At 44.6% G+C, this 25002-nt stretch overlaps 1 protein-coding gene across 4 annotated transcripts in view; it reads left to right on the top strand.

Moving 5' to 3' along the window:
- The first annotated feature begins 5685 nt into the window (after positions 1–5685).
- Positions 5686–25002, top strand: part of RAB30 (RAB30, member RAS oncogene family) — a 48730-nt gene continuing 29413 nt past the window's right edge. For all 4 annotated transcript variants that reach the window (XR_006015368.1, XR_006015369.1, XR_006015370.1 and 1 more), the window contains exon 1: positions 5686–5766. The gene's annotated coding sequence lies outside the window, so the exon portion shown is untranslated. The remainder of the gene's footprint in view (positions 5767–25002) is intronic.

The following is a 25002-nucleotide window of genomic DNA, read 5'->3' as shown; positions in this document are numbered from 1 at the left end:
GCTTGGGGCACCCATCGTGTATATTAAAGCCAGAACAGTGGCAGCCAGAAGATTTATGCTCAGCCCTGGAGCCCACCTGAGCCATGTTTGTGTGCCATTATCCAGCAATCCAGGGGTGGGAATGCTTATCTTCAGTGCAGAGCTGCAGTCAGCCAGCTGGCTCTGCAGCAGTTAGGTGGACTGAGAAAAGCTGTTGTTCCAGGAACTAAGAGTATTTGACAAAAACTGAAGCTGTTTGGGTGGTTCTGAGCTGGGCAGTGGCATACATCCTTTTAAAAGAAATGTGGTCTGCCTACAGCCTTATGGTCTTCAGTGGTCATGTCAGGGCATCCCACCTTAAGAGATACATCCATGTGTAGCTAACAGCTGCAGAACTTTTGATTCTCCTTGTGTTTAGAAAGTTCTCCCCACTGCTAGTGCACCTTCCCAAAAGGCAGCTTCCCACAACTGGAGCCTCTGAGTCTCCTGTACTTGAGCTACTTGCAGTTTTTCAGTGTCCTGACTAGCACTTTTAAGTTCTGCATAGTGATTATCTTCCCCAGTATCTAAAATAAAATCAATTTCCTGTTTCAGTATTAGATGAGCTCTCTTTTCAACTCAAAAGGGTTTGAAGTTGTGGAAGCAACAACCTTTTTCTCTCTACTGAGTTCTTTCAGATACCAGATATTAGGAACACAGGGACTTGCAGCAGCCTGCACACCCTTTCCCTTTGTGTAACTGCTATTGAACTGCTGCCATCTCTCAGTTGAAGAACATGTCCGTGCTAAGTTGACTCTTGACTGCTCTTACAGCACTCTTCTTTTTGCTGAAAGACAAAAAAAAAAAGGGTAACACTTTATAATTAGTCATTAGAATTATTTCCAGTCGCTTTACGCTCTTTTGGCTATGCACAAATACTAGGCTCTTCCAAATATTGGTTTAACAGCTGCCTCCCCACAATTTCATTGAGAACACTTTAAAAAGGCACAGAAGCCTTCCACTCCCTCCTGTTTTTCCAGGCTCCCCTATCAAAGAACAAAGTAGAGTACACAACGTATTTTTAGCGTTATCATTAAGATACTTGGAAACAGTAACATGATATACAAGTACTTACCTGTTCCACCCAGCTGAACTCATCCTCTCACCTTTCCTCTTGCAGCTCCGGAAACTTTTTGGTAAACAGCTCAATGGGAAACAACTAAAATCAACCAACCTTCATCACAGCTTCTTCATCCACTATCATCTGAGCAGTAACTTTAACGTGAAAGAATTTACACCCCTTCCCCCATAGGCTTTGAAATAAGCAGTTGGTCAGTGACACTTCCACTCCTTCCTCCAAGGGGACTGCAGACAACTAAGTTTTAGAGCTGGGGTAATTAAGAAAACACGATATTAAAACAGAATTTATGTGCCAAGACTAGCATAGATGGTATTACCCTTAGAAACCATATTCTACTTTCTGTTTGAAAGCACATGCAAATCTTTTCATCCAGTTAATTTTCCTACCAGGGCTGACATTAGGCCTGGTAGGAAATTTCCAAGAACTGAAACAACCCCAACAGTTCTCTGTGCTGCACTGACACAGACGTTGACAGTGACAGCAGACCTATATCACCACACATCTTAAAATTTATGACATGATATATCTGTACACTTCATCTCAAAATCTGTGTTTCTCATGCAGCCTGGCTTTCTATACTACCCAGTGCATACTCAATTTAGAGCATCCAAATGCTTGAAGTTTCTTTAAGAGGAAACTTGTCACGACGAGCGCTGAGACACAAAGACAGGTTTCTATGTATGAACTTAGATTTCTTAGACTGAGCATTTTCTTCTTTAGGCGAAGTCATCACACATTCCTACTTATCTTCCTCATCCCTCCTTTGGGATCTTTCAACTGATTCTTCAGGTCAGCAAAAAGGGTGGTTGCTTACCAGAGTTCAGTGACCAGAATCACTTCAGTAGCAACGAGAAGCCATAGGTTTTGCAGTGTAGGATGTCAGCATAGTAAAGTACACACAAACCCATCAGCATCACAGGCTGAGGACCAGACACACACTGGAGTAAGTTTTCATTAACAGCATTAAAGCAGAGCACACCAATCTTTAAGAAATGCCAAAGCGGGTTTTCAATGCTACTGTCAGCTTGTACCTCTTCATATGAACTGCAGACACGCCACTTATTTCTTCAATAGGACTGGAAGCTTCTTACAGACATTGCAACTAAGGCCTGTTGGGTCAGGATAGATCTGGACAGTAGCACTTTCAGGTGAACAGATTATCCAAGTCTGAGACACTTAACACAGATTTCATCATTAACATCTCTGACACGTTGTGATCAACCTGCCAATCCACACACTGGCAAGTATAAAATCCCCCAAAACTGACCAAAGTGAACAACACACACAAAGAAAACTCTTTTACTTCTCTCTTGCATCAGGTGTTCATTTGAGTAGTTTCTGAAGTTGTTTCCTTTTTCGTACCTCAGCTGAGACATCAGTGGCATCTACATCTACAGATAAAGAAGATATAAATAATGAAATACAATTATCTGTAAAGCGGGACGCACAGCATCCCCCCCAGAGCGGCAGCACTGACTGCAGGGGAATGGGGAGGGAGTGAAGGGAACACTGCATGTAAAACCTATTGTTTCTAAACCAGTTTAAGGGAACATACTGCCATTAGGCCAGCAGACCATCTTGGATGAAGATTTCACATGCACTTTTTCTGACAGTTATAGAAAAGATAACCAAGCTTGACCCAACTATTCAACTGCAACACTTATCAGCCTTACCAGGTATCAGCTGCAGAGATAAAAAGCATAGGCCTAAAGTCTACAGTGAACAACTGTTGTGACAAGTCATCATTCCAGTGCCCTTTATTTCACCCCCAGTTCACCTAATCTAAAGGTATCTGCGTAGAAAAGAAACAGAATTAGAAAAGAAATAAGAGGGGCTGTACTTATAATTCAGAATTCTCCATATATATGGAACTATTGATGCTATGAATTTTATTAACAGAGCCTTACACCCTCACCATTCCTTTTCTTCAGAGAGGAATATGATAAAACAGGAGAACCTGGCTGTGAGGAGAAGCACCCTCAGGACACTGGACTATTTGCAGGACTGCATGCAACCAGTTCAGCTCCTTTAACTAAAGGGAGCTGCACCTAAAGTGATAAAGGAACAGCACACATTGCTGTAGTACCAGCAAGTCTTGAAAGGCTGCAATGTTCAGGGGAAGTAACTGCACCAGAGAATATCTCACAACATCCTTTCTTCAACACTTTTGTATCCTGGGGCAAACACGCCATCTCAGTTATTGTGTAGCAATAGTTATTCTGTAGCAATACCCTGAGCAAATGCCTTGTACTTACCTCCAGGAGGAGCCAAAGTATCAAATAAACCCTTGTATCTCCGTTTTACCTGAGCAGTAACACCAGTGGTAGTAGCCAAGACTTAAAGCAAGCCTGCAAAACTCTTCACGACTCTTCAATTGTCTTCCTGGCATAATAAAGTGCTTTATTTCACAGGAATCAGCTGTAACTAGAAACGGTATTATTTCACAAGCCACGCAATACTTTGACAATCTTCCCTTCGGGTTTTGAGCACAGGCCTTCCACACATGGTTTCAGGGAACTCCAGTCGCCTTAAGCCTCACAGAGCTTAGATTACTCTCATCTGGTGAACATGTATTTCCCATTCCCCAACACAAAACACTAGAATAAGCAGGGATAACGTTCAGTACAAGAAAGCCTAAAACCATTGCTCAAAATTGCATCCTACTTCCCCCATGCCAGCCAGAGGGCTGAAACTAAGACAGCACCTAGTCAGGTGGCTAAGCCATGCCAACCTGAGACAGCAAGCACAAGTAAAATAGGGGGGCAGCAAGTTGGCTTGGCTGCTCCCATACCACGCTGAGATGTCTTATACCATCTCGTCTGCCTTCTCAACTTTTTCAAACTTGTTTTATGTGTCTATGGACATAGAATTATACATTTGGGCTAGAAGTAACCTCAAACACCATCTGGTTCTAACCCTCCTCTGCCATGGGCAGGGACACCTTCCAGTAAACCAAGTTGCCCCGTGCCCCATTCAGCCCGGCCTTGAACACTTCCAGGGATAGGGTGTCCACAGCTTCTCTGGGCAATCCTCACAGTAAAGAATTCCTGCCTTGTATCTAATCGAAACCTACCCTCTTCCAGACATACTAAGGCCTTTAGAAGGAAGCAAAGCTCCTCCTGCTGGTCACACCAAGAAGCATGTCTCTGACACCCAGACACCATTAGTGCAATTATCAGACCTCAGACAGAGCCACCCACAGCCCTTAAAAAAACCACTTAAACCAGCGAAGCGCAGGCTGTCACCTGGCGTACGACAAGGGCATGTCCCAGTCTGCTCCCTGCTGACGGCCACCCCACCAAGGCCAGCCCTGCTCTTTAACCCGCAGTCCGTACTTCGTCCAAGGCCCAGACACCAAAGCTGGTACAGCCCCGCCGGGCCCCTCTCCCCGGAGGAGGAGAGCGGGGGGCCACAGCCCCGAGAGCCACCGGACCCGCCCCGGCTCCTGCGCCACAGAGCGGCCTCCCCGTTCGCACCCAGCACCGCCCCAGCGCCCACACGCCCCGGCAGCCATGACCGGCCGTCGCTGCAAGGCCACGCCGCCCGCTCCTGCCACACTCCCACCGCAGCCGGACGGGCCCCTCCAAGTCCCGGGACAGACTCGCACCCCACGGCCCCGCTCCCACCACAGAGAAGCGCTGCCCCACCCAGAACCGGCAATCACCGAGTGACAATCGGCCGTGTCCTTCAGAGCCCCCCTCCCTACCCGCCGCGGCCCTCCGGCTACTCCTCCTCAGCCTCCCCCTTCTTCCTCAACCGCTCGCACAAGCTCTTTCTTGTCCCTTAAACCAAGACAGGACTACCGCCCTTCCCCCTTCTCCGACATCTTAACCCGGCTCCCCGACCGCTCCTCCCGAGCTAAGCGTCCCACGCCACCAACATGGCGGCGGCAGCCACCTCCTTCCCCACCCCGCTACCCAACGCGGCCGCACCGCACGGGATCTGCCGGGAAATCGAGTCCACGTCCTGAACGCTGCCGCGCTATTACTATCCGAAGAAAACTACAAGCCCCAGAAACCCCCGCTGCCAAAGGGCGCCAGCCAATGGCGAGACGGCAGCGCGGGCAGTGGCCCCGCCCCGGCGGGCGAGAGGGGTGATGTCATTGCCCAGCGGGGCCGCGGGGGCGCGCCGCGCGCCGCCGCTCATTGTGCTCGGCCGGTGCCGCCTCCGCTGCCGGACACGGCGGGGGGGCCGCGCTCCCGCTCCTGCGCTGCCTGGGGCGGGCGGCCCTGCGCACATCCCCGCAGACTGCTGCCTTGCGCCGAGCCCTGCTGCTCCTATCCTGGGCGTCCTGGCTCCAGGGTAGCTCGACACCGTTCCGGAGGGCTGCGCTGCACGGCACGGCACGGCACGGCACGGCACGGGCAGTGGGGACTGAACACCCATTCCCGAGTGGGACTGCCTTGCGCCCAACCCTGCTGCACCCATCCCGGGGAGCTGCCCTGCGCCGGGAGGGTGGTCAGCACCCATCCCAGTGGAAGTGGGCTGCCGTGCGCTCATCTCCGGGGTCAGCACCTATCCGGGGCGTGCGGGGGCTGCAGCGCCCAGCCCCGCTATCCCCCGCGTGCGGCGGCCCGGGGCTGCCGCTTCTTCCCATCGCCGCTGACCGGCTCCTGGCTCCCGCCTCGTTTTATGGTCGTGGAGAGGGAGGAAAAATCCCAAACCAGGTGAGTTCTGCGCGCATCTTCTCTTTCTGTGTGCTTTTCCTTGTCCTGTTACCCCCTCCCTCCCAGGCCCCCATCTCCCGATGCCCTTCCCCGCACTGTGTGCTCCTCAGCGAGGAACAGCGCTGCCGAGAGGGACTGCGCTGTCGTTCCCTGGTCCTGCTGAAAAAGGAGGGGCGCAGGGACGGAGGAAGCGGGGAAAAAAACCCTAACCCGCTAAATGGTCTCATCCCGCGGAGATGAGTCCCCCTCGCCGCCCTTCGGGCCCGGCGGCAGCTCCGCGGCCGCGCTGCGCGTCGCGGAGCCCCTGGGAAACTCCCGCAACTCCGGGATGCTCCGGGCGCCCCGAAGCTGCGCGGTCCCGAGCCGGCGGGGAGCCCTGTCTGGTTTGGCTCCCTCGCTGGATAAGAGTGGAAAATAAGATGGATTTTGAATTGCTGTCGTTAAGCGCTGCAGAGCCTGCGAGAGCCGGGCTCCTGCGGACAAAATAAATACGAGGTGTGTTTTAGGATGGTTTTTGGGGCGTTGGTGTGCTGTCGTGCGGCTTCGTTGTTTTGACACCGCTATTCCTCCCCCCTTTCAGGGAAACGGGGGACATTTGAATCCAACTGACTCTCAGTCCTGGCTGTGTGCAGTTGGTCCAGGTTTCTTCTCCAAGTCACATCTTGAGTTAGTATCTTAAAAATTCTTGGTTGACAGCCTGATGTTTTATTTCAGCTTCCAAACCACTGCTCTGATCTTTTTCAATTTTATCGTAAATATAAGAAATGCCTATATTTTAAACTTTGTAGAAACTTTGTGGTCCAGCAGAGCTTCATTGTCGTGTGGCTTTCTATTCGTTTCACTGTTCCTTTCTGTTTGTGAGGTGAAATTTGGATTTTTACTTGAACAGTGCTAAGATATTAGTGCAACATACAGATAATTTTTCCTTAGTATATAACATCAGAAGGTTTTATCCCCTTTTATAACTGAACTACTTCTGCAGTTGCTAGTGGACTCTAGACTTCTCATATTGTGCTGGTGGCAATGAAATGTGTGCACACAGAGGGGTCCTGCTTGCTTCAAGTCTGTCAGTATCTTTCAGTGCCCTTTAAAGTTAATCCTCACCAAAGCCCGACTTGGAGGCTGTTCTGAGAGCAGCAAGAGTGTGCAGCTGAGTTGATATTTTTAATTTTTTTTCCTCCCCTGTGCTTCATATTTGCTTCTGCGCTTCTCTTGTGTAACTGGCGCTGTGTGTCCTCTGGCAGGGCTCTCCCTGGAATTGCAGTGCTGGGGCGTGGGTAACATGAGTGCAGTGGGGACAATGAAACTCCCTGTTTGGTTTGCTCAAAGTGTTTGTAAACACCCGCGCGGTGTTGGGGTGTCTGTGTGCAATGGACGGTGTTTTACAGCTTCCCCTCTTCGAGTGGAATAAATATGCTGCATCCACACCTCCTTGCATTTGTTTTATCTGTGTTTTTTCCTTCCTTCCCCTTTACTACTGACTCAAAGGGGAAGAACAACAGTGCACACAGGCGTTGCCTTTGGTTGGTCTTTTTTTAACATTTTTGTTTCCTGGAATGGCGTTTTCCTCCTTATTTTACAAGCGAGGGAACAGATAATCTAATAGAGGGTTTCCCATATTGGCTGTAAAAGGAGAAGTTTTATAGCACTGATTTTGTTAGCCTGGTATAGAAGGCACTGGATATGAAGTGATAATTTGAAACTGTAGCCTGGGAATTGTTCTGGGAAATACTGCTATAGAAGTTGGTGAGAACAAGCAAGGAATCCATGGCTGGTGATGTCGCATTTAAGTAAGACAATTTTTGTGATGCCCCTCTTTCTTTATCCTGTTTTCATCTTTCTGTATGTATATATCTTGAACAAAACAAGCATAAATAGCAATACATATTTATATATATTTCAATATTTATTACATTTGTTGGATTTAGAAATACTTGTGACAATGCATGCTAGCATTTTCAAGCTGTATTATACTGTATCAGGAGGTAGATTAAAAATGTACCACAGAAATCTACACTGTATTAATCAGATTAAATTTTGCCTTTCAGCAACTGAAATACAGACACATAAGAAGGGACCAAAAGCTGAAAATCACTCAATCTTTGCTGTGAAAAAACTCAGATGAGCTAGGGGATCCTTCCTCTTGTCCTGCAAAGACCTAAATGCAGTGTATGTGTTTACTCTGATTCAAGAATTCTCTGAAATGCCAGCTGCTGGAAGCAAAGAGAATATCCCAGGAAGGCAGCACTAAATATTTCCTCAGGTCTTTTACTTTTTTTCCCCATTTCTTACTAGTGTCCAGTGTTTGAAGGGAAATTCAGGGTTCGGTGGTCTCATGGTCATATTCTGCAGAGTTTTCTTGCATTTTAGTCCTGTTCCTCATGAAATTGAGTATGATGCCAATTACTGGCTTCTTAGTCAAGCCAGAAACCACACCCTTGCAAATTGGTTTTATGAGTATCACCCGTGTGCCCTGAACTGTGTTAAATTGCCCATCCCAGAACTGTTGCTGCCCTGGGATGTTTGGGTGTCACCCAACCTCATGTACAGGGGAACCCAAAGACTGGTGAGATGAGAGGAACTGGGAAGGGCCAGAGCTGAGCCAGCCTTGCTGACTTTTAAGCTTAACTTTCCTCTTTGCTCCAGAGATGAGCTAGGAGAGGACAGGGATTTCTGTAGCCTGGAGTTGAGATCTGGTGAAAGAGCTGAAGTTCCTGAAGCAAGAGATGGATGGCTGAAGGTGGCTCTCCAGGGAGGACCTGAGCAGTCACTTTCCAAACCGGCAAGGGGAGAAAGGCATCTGCAAGCAAACAACCCCCATTTGTCACCCTGCTGTGAAAGAGCTTTTCTCTGTTGACTGATCTGTGCTGTACTTCCCATCTTCCCAGACCCAGCTGCAGGTGGTAGGTGTTGCTCACAGCCTGAGCTGGAGTGTGGTGGCTCTCTAATGCGAGCTGTGGAGAGCTCCTGGCTTCAGCTCTGGAGCTGTCTCTGTTTGGTCCTTGCTGGGACAGCCAAGCTGGCATCCATCAACTGGCAAACTGAGACACTTGCTCTAAGTTTTGTGGTGTGTCCCAGAGAGGTGTATTCACAGCTGGGTTTTTTGTGGGTGGTATAGGTTTATTGGCCTTTTCTTATTTTTACATAAAATAGCCAAACAAGGAGTTACAATAGCCGGGAGCTAGATTGATTCCATTTCTCATTTTAAGGCTTATTGCCTTTTTTTCTAAGGACAGGACAAGCAGTTTGAGTGCAAGCCTTGCTCTGTGTGAGTACAGAAGGAGGAATGGGGAATATGCTAGGTGCTAGTTCATGCATGTTGTCAAATAACCACCCAGGCAGTGAGAAAGTAAGAGAGATTCATTTCAGCTGTGTGGCTGGCATGGCAGGAGTGTGGAAAGTAGCACAAGATGGGCATACCTTGCAGTAATGAAGCTGTTTAGGTACTGATGCTTGTATGGATGTTTGCAAAACTTTGGAACAGGAGACTTAGGAGTCAGTAAAATAATTTTCTATATTACAGATGGGTTTCTGACACCAAAAACATTGGCCCAGTTGGAGAGGTCTTGGCGCAGAGACGCTCAGCAACAGCTCTGCTTTGGCTGGAGGACAGATGAGATGACCTGAGGCAGTGTTTTGATTGACTTTCTAGTTTCCACAATTTCATTTTGCAGCAAGTCATTTAGCTTCCTGCTCCCTCCCAGTGCTTCTGTCAATAACTAACTAAATTCTCATTTTATTTTTAATGGCTCTTACAGTGGGAAAGAAGTAATCTGTCATGTTTGTCATACAATCCTGATTGGTCTGTGCATAAATCATGAATTTAAAGTGAGGGGAGGGAAGGGGTTGAGTCAAATATTCCTCAGGTGCTAATATGTTGAAATAATTAGGGCAGAACAAGGATCAACTTGTCCCTTAAAATCACTGTCAGCTTTTAAACAGAGTCAAGACCACATTGAAGTCTGCTGCTGTTGCAGTAGTTTCGTGACTAATCTACGCTATTAAACATTGGCCCTGCATAAGGTATTGGTGAGATTTATGTTGTAATGTCATTTGATTTCACCTTGCATAGATAAAAATAATTAGAGAGCTTTGTTGCTTTGAGCTGAGGAGAGATATTTAGGCTGTGAACAGCTCGAGACTCACACACCATTTATCATCTTGCCTCTCCTGGAGTTACTGCTCTCACTACACTGCAGAGGTACACTCTTCCCTAATATACTTAAGGCAAAATTTAAACCTATTTAAAACCTATTTAACCTGGCTATTAGTTTCCTGAGAAAATTAGGGAATACCTGTACAAACAGAGGAGAAAACCTTCAGTAAGGTCTCACAAATCTGCTGCCCTTTTAAACATCACAGGATACCCTGTTTATTTTCTTTCCTTTTAGCAGAAATACTGTCTTTTAAGCACTGCTGAACTAAAAGTTAACTGTAAGCTTTAAGTATCTGAATAGTGTTTTCTTTTAGACCTTGAAAAGAGTAATGAGAAAAGGGAAGAGAGAAGAGGAAGGGGAGGAAAGGCTGTACCGGCATGAAAAAAGATGAGCTTGTGCATGGTTTCTTAAAAGACTGTATCCTGCAGGCTGAATTTAAAAGAGAAAAAAAAAAAAAAAAAAAAGGTGTTAGAGTTGCCAAAGTACAGAAGTTGAGCGGTGCTTGGGTTACTGTGTCCTGCTAAAGATGTCCTCCACAGAGAGAGGGACTTCATGCAGGGCCTCAGCAGCCCAACCCACTGCTGCACTGTGCTTCTTCTCCTCTGCAATGAAGGTTCCAAAAACTAAATTCTGCTTTTTCAATTAAGCAAAATCTCAGTTACTCAAAGGGCAGCACGTGTGCATTTAAAGTGGGAGTATTTCTTGATATAAATCCAGGCTGTTGTTTGCAAAAGAGAATTGTCATGGAACTACCATCCTGTAGGCTGGTGCTGAGCCTTGATGCCAATTTTTTTGGAACAGTGCAGAAAATGAATCCGACTGCATATGAGAGTCTCGCATCCCCCACAGTAACAATCATTTGCATGTGCTTTCCTGAGTGTTTTGGACCAAAATCCTTGCAGCCAAAAAAAACCAAAAAGAGCTTCTATTGCTTTGGCAGGAAGGATTACCCTGTTACCTGGCTCTGGAAGGATGGGACCCCTGTCCAGAGTAATCAAGCAGTTAAGAATAGAATATTTTCTATTCTAAATATTGTTGGAATATTGGAAGTTGAAAGGGACCTACAAGGATCATCTAGTCCAGCTGCCTGAACAATTCAGGGCTGACCATAAACATGTTGTTAAGGGCATTGTCCAAATGTCTCTTGAACACTGACAGGCTGGGGTATCAACCCTCTCTCTAGGAAGCCTGTTGTAGTGTTTTGCCATGCTCTTGGTATAGAAATACTTCCTCATGTCCAGTCTGAACCTCCTCTGGTGCAGTTTTGAACCATTCCTATGCATCCTATCACTGGATACCAGGGGAAAGAGATCAGCACCTCTCTCTCCACTTTCATTCCTCAGGGAGCTGCAGGGAGCAACGAGGTCACCCCTTTTCTCCACACCAGACAAGCCCAAAGCCTTTGCTGCACTTCATAGTGCTCTTGCAGCCCTGATGAAGCTGTGTGGGGTTGTACAGGATGTTTCACTACTCAGTGGGATGTTGCTAAAGAGACAGCACCAGCTCCATGGGACTGCTAATGTTCTTGTTCCCACCTGCTTTCTCCTTGCTTGTTTTCCATCTGCCTGAGCCTCTTGCTCTAGTGCAGCCACCCCAGCTGCACTTTTAGGAGCTTGGATACTCCCAGGCTACAGATAATTCTGAGGACTAGGTATAAATGCAGACTCTTAGCTGAAGAAGATGTGATGCCTGTAGGAAACAGATTATTAAAGGTGCTGAGTAGAAGAATTTGTGTCTGGTTAGAAGATCACCCTACCTCTGCTCTTACCTGAGACAGGTGAAACTTTAAGCACAGGAGCTTGTCAAACCTTCCTGTCTTTTCAGTGGTCATTCTTTTGCTCCAAATAGTCATTTATCCATAAATATGAGTGTGATGAGAGATCCAGAAAAATCTGTGCTCCAGAAAAATCTCAGATCCATGCTCGGGATGTAGACCATTAGTTGAGACATGAACACCAGCATTCAGATTTACAACCAATCAAAGAACAACTTAAAGGGATTGCCAGGATTAGAAAAGAGATTTTGGGTTTGCTATGTTGCAAAAAATGCTTTCAATAATGAAAAGCGGACTTGAAAAATAATCATTAGCACTTTTCTGTGATTTAAATTTCATTGCCTGAACTCAGAGAAATGGAAAATAGATCAGTCAAGGCTTTTCATCTAACAAGTTTTTAAAGAAAGCCTGATTTGTGTCTAATTAGTGAGAATTTCTTCATGGTGCTTCTAGGACCTAAAGCATGGTGTTTTCATGACAGCTGTGGCTGCATGGGGATATTTACTGAAGATAACACCCTTACTTGAAAATGTAGTGAGACAGCCTTGTATAACCTGATTTGACATCAAGAAATCCACTATGGCATCTCCATACTGTGTGCTCTTATTTTCCTGTTGCTTTCTGATGGTAGAAGGGAGTTGTAAATTCCATCTTCTCCAACACTGGAGATTGAAACTTTATTATAATACCTACTGAACTTGATTAACTGAGAGAGGGGACAACTGCCACTTAAAAAAATAATTATTTTTCTATTGTTCTTGCATTACATCTATTAATGCAAATACCTGAAAAGTAAATGTAGGCTTGAAAAATCTTTCCTGGCTCATTTGGTATCCCTGCTAGTCCTCTGGAGACATCAGACTATTCCACCCTGTGACGAGTAATCTCTAGACGCGAGAATCAGATAGCCTGAAATTGTGGTGGGGGTGTCAGCTTATTTTGGCATATTGAGAAGAAGGTTGAGAGAAGTAACATTAGCCTTTTTATTCTTGCATCCCCCCCCTGAAGTTCATGGTACAGCATGTCCTGTGGAGAAAAGGTATAAATTCATATAAACCTGTGGTAATGAGTTTAATTAAACCCCAGCAAAGACTGGAGAAATCTCTAGCTTTCACAAAAAGGTAAGGGCAGGTTTGGGGTGTCCCTGTATCTATGGACTGCTGAGGACCTCAGAATAGTCGAGTATCTGGTTCACTGGAGATACAGCAACAAGTTTAACCTGTGTGATAATGGCTTTGGGCTCTGCTGTTCTTCTCTGTAATCCCTTTTTCTGTGGCATAATTACAGAAAGTGCTGTTGCTCTGAAGGGGGTGTTTTAACACAGTTTGCAGCTAATTCCATTTTTTTCTGTCTAAAATATACTCAAGTGCAGTGAGTATCTGCACCATTGCAATTACTCCAGCCTTGTTGGCAATAGCTGTCTCCTGCCTGTAGCCAACAGAAGATTGTGGCACCCTCTGATTTCTCACATATAAAAATCCTCACTGTAAATATTTGCTCTTTGTGTTAGGTGGTTATGGGGGGATTTTTTAACAATGTTGGGTCTATTGAAAAAACCAAACATGTAAAGACTGCGTCAGAGCTGCATGTACCAGCAGCTTGAAACTGTAGAAGCAGAGTCGGTGCCTGATTTCTCTATTGCATTTGTCCTTGTTCTGAACAATTTGTTCCTTCTAAAAAGGGAACTGTGCCCATTCCCTTCAAGTCAGCAGTATTCACATTTCTAAAATGTGGTAGTAGCATTTTGCTTGGATTGATGTGTTTGTGGACACATAGAAACCCCCCAGATAAACACAGGTTTCTGTTAACTCTTTAATTTCAGCAGGCAAACAGGAGTCTAAAGTTGAACTCTTTAACTCCAGGATAATGGATTTCTGCTCGACTTATTTGGGAGAAGGAGGCATGAACATAGGACTCAGATGGAAATTGCTGTGTGGGATCTGTAGGAATGAAGTCTCATCTTGTGTTGTGACCTGCTGTCAGCATGCCCATAGCACCTTGTGCAGGGATGTAGTGCATGTTCAGTGCAGAAACAATCAGTGTCTTTTAGCAGTTGTTAGCTCCAAATTCTGTCTTTTGCCTACTACCCAAAATTGGAAAATAAACTTAAATATATCCATATCGTGATCCTGAGTATGATTCTCAGTATTTCCATTATGTTTGTAAATGACTTTTGCTAATGTAGAGTGTTTCCCTCTTCTAGGAAATATTTTTTCCTTTTATTTTAAGTAGCAGTTCTGTTGTCACAATTCTGCAGGAAAGCTGTGTCTTGGTGCACTTGCACTTAGCTATGCAGGTCACTGGTCCCTATGTGTCACTAGGAAGCACCAGCAAAATGGTCTTGAAAAGCATGGCTTGTGAGAAGTGTCTGCTGGGTCACATTGGACATCCCTGTGCTGGAGATGCTTGAGATTGCCCTGTCCTGTGCCATAATACATGGTTGTTATGGACCACTCCTGAATTTTCTACTGCAGATGTGAATGTAGTATGGGGAACTTGTAAAGCTCTTTCTCAAGCTGCTGTCTGGCCTTTGTGCGTGCTTCCATCATGAGTAACTTCACCTTGCTCATTGTGAATGTTCAGTCTTTTGTCAAGGACTGTCACATATATATCAGTGTTGTCTCTAATCTATTGTGCCTCTGGATTGGGAAACTGCTTGAATAAGTCAGTCTTAAAATTAATCTTTTTTGTTAGGTTAACTTTTTGGGATAGTGTCCTCGGGCTGATTCATTTTCCAGCCATGTGGGTGGTTAGCTGGTATTTAATAATAATAAATAAAGGCACGTTTAAAACAAATCCCCCCTAGTTTAGAATTCGCAACTGAAGAAATTCAAAATAAATTGAGTATTGATTTGCACAATGAAATAACCAAGGAAAACATTCATTGTGGGCTGAAGCTAATTCTGTTAGAGTAAAGGAGGCTGATTGTGAAATAAATATTAAGTAAAGTATCTCATTAAGTTCCGCAGTTTTGCAAAAGCTGTTGCCACAGGGAGGAAGAACCTGGCGTGAATGATTGTTTGTTTACTGCAGCTGTCAGTCATTGCGGGGGTGAGTGTGTTGCATCAATTTGTGGAGTAGCCACTAGTAACCAGGTCATTCTGCTTAAATGTCAGGCTTCTTGCTGGAAAATGTGTGAAGCTACATAAAAATTCTTTCCATCATCTTAGCACATCTCTCACAATATTTCTCATTTTGCTTGATGACATCAGTTCTTGGAGATACAGAGGAAGGTTTTAAAAATATCTCCTGGGCAATGCTGGGTGATGCTTAGCTAATGAATTTATTGATGTCTGTCTGATACTCCGGAGGGTTGGTCCATTTCTCGTTCTTCCTCTGATGCACTTTTTGAGTCATTAATCTCTTTATGACTGCTCCTGTATTGTGTGTATAGATTGGGTTTTATTATCCATGATAAGGTCTTTGGGATAGAACTTCTCTCTGTTAGTCCCCACTTTCTACAGTGAAAAATCTGCAGTTCTGTGCAGTCTGTAGGTATTACTGTAATGTGAGTAACCAGTGCTGTAACTTGGGTGGGAATAGCCATTAGTGGTTTTGGGGAAAGACAGTCTCCTTAATTTCATTGCAAATCAATTTATATAATTCACAGTTTCCTCTAGTAATTACATATTTTGTACTTTGAAGGCAAGACAATTGAATTCTGCATCTCTCTTGTGTTCATTGGCAAGTTCCTTCTAAACTTTCTGTTTCTTGGTTGCCTTGATGCATAAAATCAAGATAACCTCAGAGGGATGCCTTGAATATTCACCAATTATTTATTGTATGCCACTGAAGAAAAGTGTTGCCAGCAATGCTAATGAACTTTATTACTCAGCCCCTCTGCTGCACATCGATTGGTATTTCAAAGATCTGCAGTCTCCACAGTGAGCTCGAGCAAATTCTTGACTGGACTTAGCCTGTAGATGACACTAATAACTTTGATTTATGTGGGGCTTTCCCTTTGGAAGAGCTCCAAAGAATTTTATAAACTGCAATGCAAGCCATAGTGTAAATATTGCCTTAGCAGCCACCAGCTATCAGAGGGTGCTGTGTGATGGATATCGCAGTGCAGCTGGCAGCTGGATGTGAGGGGATAGCAAGGAGGAAAAGGAATTCTGCAAGTGTTGGAGATGACATAGGGAGAGAATTAAGAAAAGAAGCAGGCGCTACCTGAATTCTGATTTTTATCTTTGATGTGACCAATTCGTAGAGATCAAGGGACTCTCATGTGGAACACGGCATTTTTGTCACAGCCTCATGGTGCTGTGATACTGGTTCAGTTCAAGTCGAGCAGAAAGAGCCTTGCTAGCAACCAGGGTTTTCTTTCCATGCCGTGAAAAAAACCATGTGTGTTTCTGGATGTCTTAATTAAGATACTGGGGTGCAACAATGTGATTTCAGTGGTTCTTCAGGCTGGTGTGGTTGGCTCTGTGATGTCCTCTCTTGCAGAGGCAAAAAGCACAGTTGCTTGGAGTTTGCAGTGTATATGATCCAACAGACTTGAAAGCACACCCTCTTACTCTTAAGCTGATGTCCCATTAACCCTAAATCCTTTTAGAAAGCGTAAATAATTTTGCAAAGATGTTGGGTTAGAATTTGCTGCGTTCAGTTGGGTTTGTTCACTGAACGGTGGAGCCTTGGCTTCTCCCCTGAATCATAGGTGCCCAAGTTGTGTTGTCTAAATAAATTGTTGTTGTTTTAGGTCCCAGACACCATCACCGGAGAGAGATAGCAGAGTCAGAAGTGGGTCATTTTGGTTAATTCCTCAAAGGTGGGTGAGACAAAACAGTGCCACCCTGTACAATGTGATCTGCCAGACCAGTTAGGGTTTTAGTGAAACTAGGCACAGGGCTCAAGGTGTCAGATCACTCATTAGTAAAGGGGTGGTTCAGCTTTTGTGTCCCATGCGGGAGCATCTCTTTTAGAAAGGTTTTGAGCACTTTCCACTCTGGTAGCTGAGTGCTGCAGCTTCAAGGGCTCAGAAGCAGTAGACAGAGGCCCAGAAACTGGATAGCACAAATGAGTTGCTAGACTTGGAAGCTATGATTGGAACTGTTGGAGAAGAAATGCATAAGTGTGCAGTGTGGCTGCTAAGTGTGCTCTTGGTTGACAGGCATCAGTGTCCTAAACCACCAGGCAGCTGTAGCCAAACAAAAAATGGCAAGACCAGAAGTCAGCCCAATAGTGACAGGGTGGATGCTGATTCTGGCCTCATCCCAGCCACCTGGGGATCAAAAGAATTGCATAAATTATATTGTTCTTTGTAATTTTGCCAAAACACTCTTTCCTTCAATAACTTTTAGGTCTGTTGGCCAGGTTAGATGATAGCAAAAGCTTGTTTTCCTTAGAAAACAGGGCTAAAGTGTGTGTAATGCTTTGAGGAGCAGGAAGCTTGTTGAATTCGGATGCTTGTTTGGCAGTGCTTGTCCAAAGCTTGCCTGGCATGGAGAAGAGGTTGCACTGTATCATGTTTAGGCTTGGTCTGGGCAAATGAGTATTTCTGTTGGAGCACCTAATGGAGACCTCAGCAGTCAACAGAGCACAGTTTGTGGCTTGGCTTTCTGCCTGGCTATAGGCTTACACCAATCTTCACAACAAGAACAAAATGTGAAGTGTAATTATAGCCTGATGGATGAATTTATATTTTTGCTCTATTCTGTTTCTGGGACTATTTTAATGCCTCAGTGTCCAAGATTCTGGTCTTTCTAGATATTTAGTTCTGTATTTTCCTAGGCCATACCTTTATATATATATATATATAGATAACAGTCAATGAGAGCATTAATGTTTAATTCAGTACATTTTTCAGTTTTAGGATCCCATTCATCCATATTGCTGTAATCGATTCCTCCTGGAAGTGCTGTGGTAATTAGAGGAGAGAATGATTTGCAAGCAGTACTGTGACATGTGTAACCAACCTGTCTTGTTTAGAGCCTTTCATTATCTTAGCTTATGACTATAATTGTGTACCATCTCAAGGAGGAGTGTGAACTTTTCATTTGCATGTTAATAGCACTTTGTCTGGGAAGGTGCTACAGGGATTCCAGCAGTGCTATGCGGAAAAAATAACGTGTCCAGTAAGCAAATAATTTTGATGGTTAGTGGTTCAGACATTGCTAATAAATAAGGGTCTTTTTTTCTTCTGATGTAGCAAATGCATCTTTCAAATGGGCAAGGCAATTGGTATGGTTTAGGAAGAGAATTGTTACGGAGAACTCCTTCCTGTAATCGGCATCTGTCTCTTCTTAGGAAAGAAGAAAGTGCTCATTACTTGTGTACCCTTTTGAAAGGGAGAGTGTATTAATTGAGTCTTAATATGTGTTGTGATACACAGAGATACATTGGGATGAGCTGTGTGCTGAAACTCATTGGCTTTCTCATGTGCAAGAGATGTGAACCTTGTTTGGCATTTCAGGGCTTTGTCCCAGGCTCTGACATTTTGTTCTCCAACTTCTAGTTTTAAAAAGGAACATATGTGACTTTATCCTAAGCCTGAAGTGGGTTCCAGTGTGCCTCAGTGTGTGATTGAGGTTGCTTGTCCTCTTGCAAAGAACAGGCTCATAATGGCTATTTTGGTGCTCCTGGGAAAGTAGACTCTCCATCACACTTCTGCTTTTGCGTGGGAAGGGCTCCCTCTGAATAGTCACAGAAATCCCTGTAAATATCAAAAATGCATCTTGTGTCACATTTCAAATCCTTCATAATTCCCTACTCTGCTGCTGTTTGCAAGAAACCTGAGCCACATGCTTTCATCTCACCATCACCTCTCAGCCTGATGGATCCAGTAGGAATTGCTATTCTCTGTAGGTCAGACCTGGAGGAAAATGGGTAACATGGGTGTAACAGCTTAACATTTCCATTTAGGAACAGTTGGATAAGCCTCAAGAGGGGAAACCTGCTGCTTTACATTAAGAGTGACCACTCAAGCAAGATTTCTTCTGCCTCCTGCCACTGTGTATTGCTGCAGCATCCCGTGGTCCATCGCTGCATCCTGAGTAACTGTCAATGGCAAAATGCGCTTTCCACCTGGCAGAGCTCAGTGCTTGCTGATGGGTGACTACAGGTTATGATCAGTAACAGGTAGGGAAAGGCCAAATAACAGCAGTATTTTTGAGCAGGGGAAAGCTCAGTGAGTGTTTTCAAAGAGACCTGACCAGCTGTGAGGGAGAGCATGGTTGACAGGGCTGCTTTTGCTTTAAGAATAATTAGTGGGATGTAGGCTAGGCAGTAAAATGAATGTGAAAAGTAATAACAAGGAGTTGGAGCCATAGAAGAAAAACTGGAAACCCTGAAGATACAAATTAAGCAAATTGTGCTTTAACAGGATCTCATTTTTTGGGGGGTTTTTTTGAGTGGGGATGCCAGTGATGCAAGATGAGATCTATCAAGGCTAGAAAAGTACAATTGCAATAACTGAGATGTGAGAGGATGCTGGGTAGGATTAATCCTGAAGGAACTTTTTTTTTCTTTTTGGAAGGCTTCACTGCTGTACTTCTGCAGGAAATAACTCTCTTGCCGGCTGAGATTAAACCAGTTCTTCACATGAATGACCTGTGTGAACAGTGAAGTTGCAGGTTGGTGAGGCTTTGGTTGGCAAGGGAAGGGCTGTTCTGTGAGCAGAGGGAGGAGAGGGTTTAAGAGAAGGTGGGTGGTGTCTGTTTTAAGCTGGAAATCTGAAATCTTCTTAGGTAAGTATCAGCTACTTGAGAACTGCATCAACCAGTTCAGTTGATGCATGTAGAACATTAAATTAGGGTAGGGAGCATTTCTGTTGGAGTCTGGGGACAGAGGTGGCACTAAGGCACTAGTGGCTAGGAGAGGATTTGGACAATTGCAGAGCAATGGGATGTGGCCTGTCTGCATGGAGAAGTGGTGATGACCCCAAGAAAGGCTGGGCCGTCATGGGTGGCCTGTCCTCCAGCACCTAGGAGTGAGTGGGAAGAGAAGATAGAAGAAAGTATTGTCTTCTCTATTTTGGTAGCTCTAGTTTTTATACAAAACTTTGTTAAAAGGGGAAATTTCCTGAATATGGCACAAAAATAGTTCCCATAGTAAAATACCAGCCCTCTTACAACTTCCTTGGCAGACAGACAAAAATGCGCATAGACAGCATGATACCAGGGCAGAGGAAAGTTGGTATTGAGACTGCAGAGTGAAAAGATGATCATCAATGATAGTAAAGAAAAGCAAAGCAGAGTTGGGGACGTCAGCGGGGAAAGAGGCTGGAGAGGTAAAATAGTTCAACAAAGATAACATGAGGCACAGGTCTGGTTTACATGGGGTTATTCCTGAGTTCCTCTCTTTGGACAAGTCACCTGATCTGCTACTTTTTCCCCATTTTGCCTGTGTGTACAGAGTGCTCAGAGATTGACAATAATTCTTAGTAAGGCATTTTTCTATAGCACAGAGTATAGCCAGGCAACCAGCCTCTAATAAAAGTTTTATCATGGTACAGGCTTGAAGTTACTGTTAATGATGAGGAAAGGGGAAATATGTATGTACTGTCTATGTGCAACTTGCTCTCCCTTTAAAATTTAAAGGATGTACGAGGGGGTAGTGTGAGGTGGAAAGTGTGCTCTCAGTAGTTAAATGTTGAGTGAAGCTTTTGACCTCAACCTTTTAAAAATGCCACAAGCTTCTTTCAGTGTGATAGACCAAACAAAAGTAATATATTCCCTCAAAGCACAACTCACATATATGTTGTTGGAGTCAATACAACCTTCTGTGCAACCTAGTGTAAAGAAAACTCGTGTCATTAACAAAAAGGAGCAAATAACAAAAGGGAGAACAGTCTAAGGAAGTGTGTGAAGCAGACACACCACACAAATAGGGTCTGTAACACTCCTCTGGTGCTCTTACATAACTCAGCTAATGTTCAACTTAGTTTCAGGTTCAAAGTGTTGTTTGTTGTAATGAATGAAGGAATACCTTACCTTTATTCTATATTACTTATTTAATTGTGGCTTTCTAATTCTTATGTGCTTATCACAGCCAGGCTCTGGATCTGTCCAGGAGTGTATTTGTGTTGAGGTTGAAGGGGATCATGTTTGTAACCATGCTGAGGCTTTATTTTGCTGGCTTTGGGGCAGACATGAGTGGACACAGACCTGCTCTAAAAAGCACACACTGTCTTCACTGACTTTGTAAGTGTAATTAATGTACAAAAAAAAGCAAACATGGTGCTTTCCATGTGACTCCCATTATCTGCAACTCTTGTGCTGTACCTGGGAAGTCTCCCTTGGTGCTTGTGCAATTTTGTGGGAAGGGAGAGAAGAGGTTAATAGTTGCCAAGAAAAGAGACCCAAATCAATTTCAGGGAGCACTTGGAGCCGCTGGCTGTAACTTTGGGCAGTATGTGAGGCTCCTGCAGAGCAGCATTGAACGAGCTGTGAACCAAAGCATGGGGTTAGCAAGCCCACAGTGAAAACTTCTATCTCCCCACTGGAGGGGAAGTTCTTCACTCCAAATGCTACATAGACTTTTTTGGATGTGGAACACTTGTCTTTGCCATGAGCCCACCTACGTGTCTATGCCAAAATGATACTCAAATCTGTCCCCTTGCATTGCACCACAAATGGGATACTTGACCTTTAATGCCTAATATTCCCCGATTGTCTTGGATTGTTTGGTGCTGCTGACAGCAAACCAAAAGCCTATTTGTGACTTACAAATGCATGTTCTGTTACAGATGGATGTGTTAGCTGGGGCTGTAATGACTGTTGTTCAGGCTGGCACTGAGATTTGCATTGGAACCTGATTTGTGCTCAGAGTTTGAGTTTGGATTCCCAGATCCAACACACAGTCTTGCTAGGATATGCACCTCCTTTGCAGTCTTAAAAGCAGAGGGTGTTCTAACTTTTGGCAGCGGTAACTCCATTGCTTTTATCTCTGTAGGTAGCTGGCAGGTGTCATTCCAGAGTTAGGGATAGTTTTTGCCATGTGTTCTTCCCATCTTCCCCTCTGGGCAGTATTTTTCCTGCCCTTTTTTGCTGTGCTGGGCAGGGATACTCCTCTCTGCAGTGCAGCTGGCTGGGCTCATGTCTTGGTCCTCCAGGAGCATCTGCCTAGACATCCTTAGCCCAGATTCATCCCATATTATTCTGTTCTTCCTGTTTCCCCTGTCTTTTAAACCGATAAATTTTATTTCTTCCTTTTATAATCATAACCTAAAATTGCCTCATGGGTTTTTTAAACCACCTTTTTTTTTCTATTTAAACCTAGATTTTTACAGCTGTAGCATGTTTCCTTTCACCATCATGTGTAGCAATTGAGAGTACTGCCAGCTAAGCAAATATCCCAATCCAGATGAAGCCAGTTTCACAAGCCTTGTTACCCTGCCTGGATTCTTTACCACCACAGCAGCTTCTCTGTTGCTTTTTATCATACATGTATCCAGTAGTTCAAGTTGCCTCCATTTAGGTTGTTTTTCACGTGACTATTGCAGAGACACTGGGGTGCTTTGGCTACAAGGGAGCAGCAGCACACGTTAAGAGGGAAGGGTTTTTTTTTTCCTTTGGAGAGAAGCTAAATAGGTTGGAGGACAGAGTAGTTTTAAAAGGTGGTTCAAAGCTCGAATTCTTATGTCCTTGCTGGAGTTAAATGACTGGAATAAAATTGTGCAAGTCTTTGTAAACCCTCTGTTTTCAGAGAGAAAACTAGTGATTTTTAATAAATCTGCTTTTAAAGTTTAAATGTAATATAATGCTTCTGTACAAGTTCCTTGCACAGAGCTTTGCAGGATGGGTAGATTTGGGCTTGCAGTGCCATTTCAGGACAGTGCTGATGACTGTTGCCTTGGAAAGAGTAAAATCTAAAGTGCCGTACAGGACCTGTCCTGCAAGCAGTCATCAGCAGAGCCAAAAATCATCTTATATTCTGACTTGTGGCCTTGGCCTTCACCTCTTTTACCTGCTAAGAGGATAAATATGCACCAAAAAAAACCCCAAAAAACCAAACCCAAAACTATTCTGTTCTCTGCATATCCAATTTCAGTCACATGTAGTATAGAAATACATAGAGAAGGAACTGGAAATAAATATAGAGCTTCTACAGAAGTCTTGTCTTTGGTTTACACAGACTTTGTTAGACATGAAATCTCTTTAACTTGTGGCAATTTGCTGTGCAATAGGAGCTGTTTTTCGTGCATCGCTTTACACTTGGTGGGAGCATGCTGTGCTGGGGGGCAGCGAGACTGTGCTTGTGTTTGAGGGGATAAATGGCAAACTGAAACATGATGTGAGGGAATTCTTTATTTTGCTAAATAAAAATGCCTTATGTTGAGTTTTGAATTACAAGTAGTATTTTTGGCTAGGCTGCCCATTTTGTTAAAGAACAAATGGTGCTAGTCCAAATAGTTTTGTGCAAATTTGGGAAAATGCAAGGGATGAACAAATGTGAAATGTGCCTTACCCCCATAAGCACAGTCTGTCTGGCTCATACCATCTCAATTGTCAAGCTCTGTCCTAAAGGAGAATGTGTAAGTATATAAGTATTTTAGAAGCTGAAAATGCAGTCTTTTTTGTGACTGAAGCACTTTTCTTCCAGGACTGTGTGTCAAGATCTTGAACACCTGAGTGTAACTAACTGTAGCCTAAGTCTCCTAGTCAGGATGGAAAATATTTGCTTTGTCACATCCTTTCAACTTAAAGCAGTAAAACTGTGTGGTGTCCAATAGTGCCAGCCTGCTCTGCTGTAATACCCAGAGAGAATTATTCTTGCTTGGTTTTGGTTTTCTGTTTCCCTTTTTCTTTCGCAGCCTGCCTTCTAATTTCCTTTTGGCCCATGCTCTCTCCCTTGCCCATTCATTCCTGCATCCACCCATGTGCACAGCAATCCAGAAACACCCTGGACCCTGAACCACCAGGGGACTGAGTGTGCAAGCCAACAACCCTTGCAGGGAGGGGATGCTGCAGGACCAGTGTGATGAGGGGTAGTCTGGCTGGAGTCTTCCATGGAAAAATCATGTTTTCTGTGTATTTGACTTACTGGATGGGTGAAAGAGCCGAGTTCTTACATCCCTTGGCTTGTGATTGCACTCCCAGTAACTTCACTAACCTGAATGTTTCATCTCCGTGGTGTGGGTAAGGGTGAATGTACCAGGCTTGTGATACAATTCAGTGTTGCAGCTGAAGTTATTGTGGTAATCTATTTATCTCACAGTTGATACAAAGTGACCTCGTTTTGGTACATGCAGGCTGTAAATGAAGGGGGGTGTCTCACCCGCAGTCCTGCAGGAGCGGCCTGGCTGGGGAGGAAGGACGATGATGTCTTGCCTTCCTTCTGCCTTGTAACCAAAAGATAATGGATCCAAATTAGTTATGCATGCGTTATCTCATTACCTTTAGCTTATTTTATGGGCATCCCTGATTATGGATGTGGTTTGTGCAGGAGCATGGTTTAGCTGTTGCTAAACATCCAAACATGGATGTGATTTGTGCAGGAACATGGTTTAGCTGTTGCAATGAAGGCTCTGCAGTGCAAAGTCACTGAGGCTGGGGACCTTGGGAGGATGTGGCCCTCAGTGTACGTACACAGCCAGAGTTGGAGTGCCGTGGTGCAGGTTGACACAGAGCTGCTTTGTTGGGAAGATAAGGGAAACAGCTTGTGGCTTTCCTTAGAGAAGGGGCTGCTTTCCAGGCAGCTGCCTGTCCATGGTGGTGCAACTTCTGGTCCCACCCCACAGTGGATGGGGGTGTTGGAAAAAACCTAACCCACAGGGGAGCACTGCTTACCGCACTGTACAATAAACGTTATTCCTTGGGGTCCTGTTGTTCCTTCTAGACAAAAGTACTGCACTGAAGACCAGGAGGGAAGAGCAATTTGCAGGAGGGGAAGGGCTGGAGACAGACCAATGAACTAAAACCTGGTAGTGAAATGAGTGATGTAAATCTGCTGTGGGGCTATTCTCAGCCTCCCGGATTTTTAGCATGCAGCCAAAAACAAAAGGCAGTGTGACTGGAAGGTGCAGGCTCTCTGGGGACCTGCTCTTGAAGTTACAGCCAAATTATCTCCCTATATTTAGAAAATCTACTGTAATGAAAGATGTGTGATGCTGGTCATGCAGGCAGGGTGCAAGGTGCTTTGGATTGCCTGGGTGGGAGCAAACACCGGAGTGTCTTTTCTGCTGTTACCTGTCTGGCAGATTAAAACTCGCACAAATATCCATGGCTCTGTCTTGCTTTGAGAACGCAGGAAATGACACCCATTGTTGGACGTGTGGCAAGAAGTGGCAGGGTGATGCCGAGTGTGGGAGCAGAAGAGGGGGCTCACGCTGCTGCCAGCTTCTCCTGGCCGTGCTGTGCTGGC

The sequence above is a fragment of the Corvus kubaryi genome, unplaced genomic scaffold, assembly GCF_017639235.1.
Source record: "Corvus kubaryi isolate FWS band 111438036 unplaced genomic scaffold, C.kubaryi_AGA036_p1.0 37260, whole genome shotgun sequence".
NCBI classification, from domain to species: Eukaryota; Metazoa; Chordata; class Aves; order Passeriformes; family Corvidae; genus Corvus; species Corvus kubaryi.
Note: the sequence above shows the minus strand (reverse complement) of the source record. Positions and strands in the feature narration are given on the sequence as shown.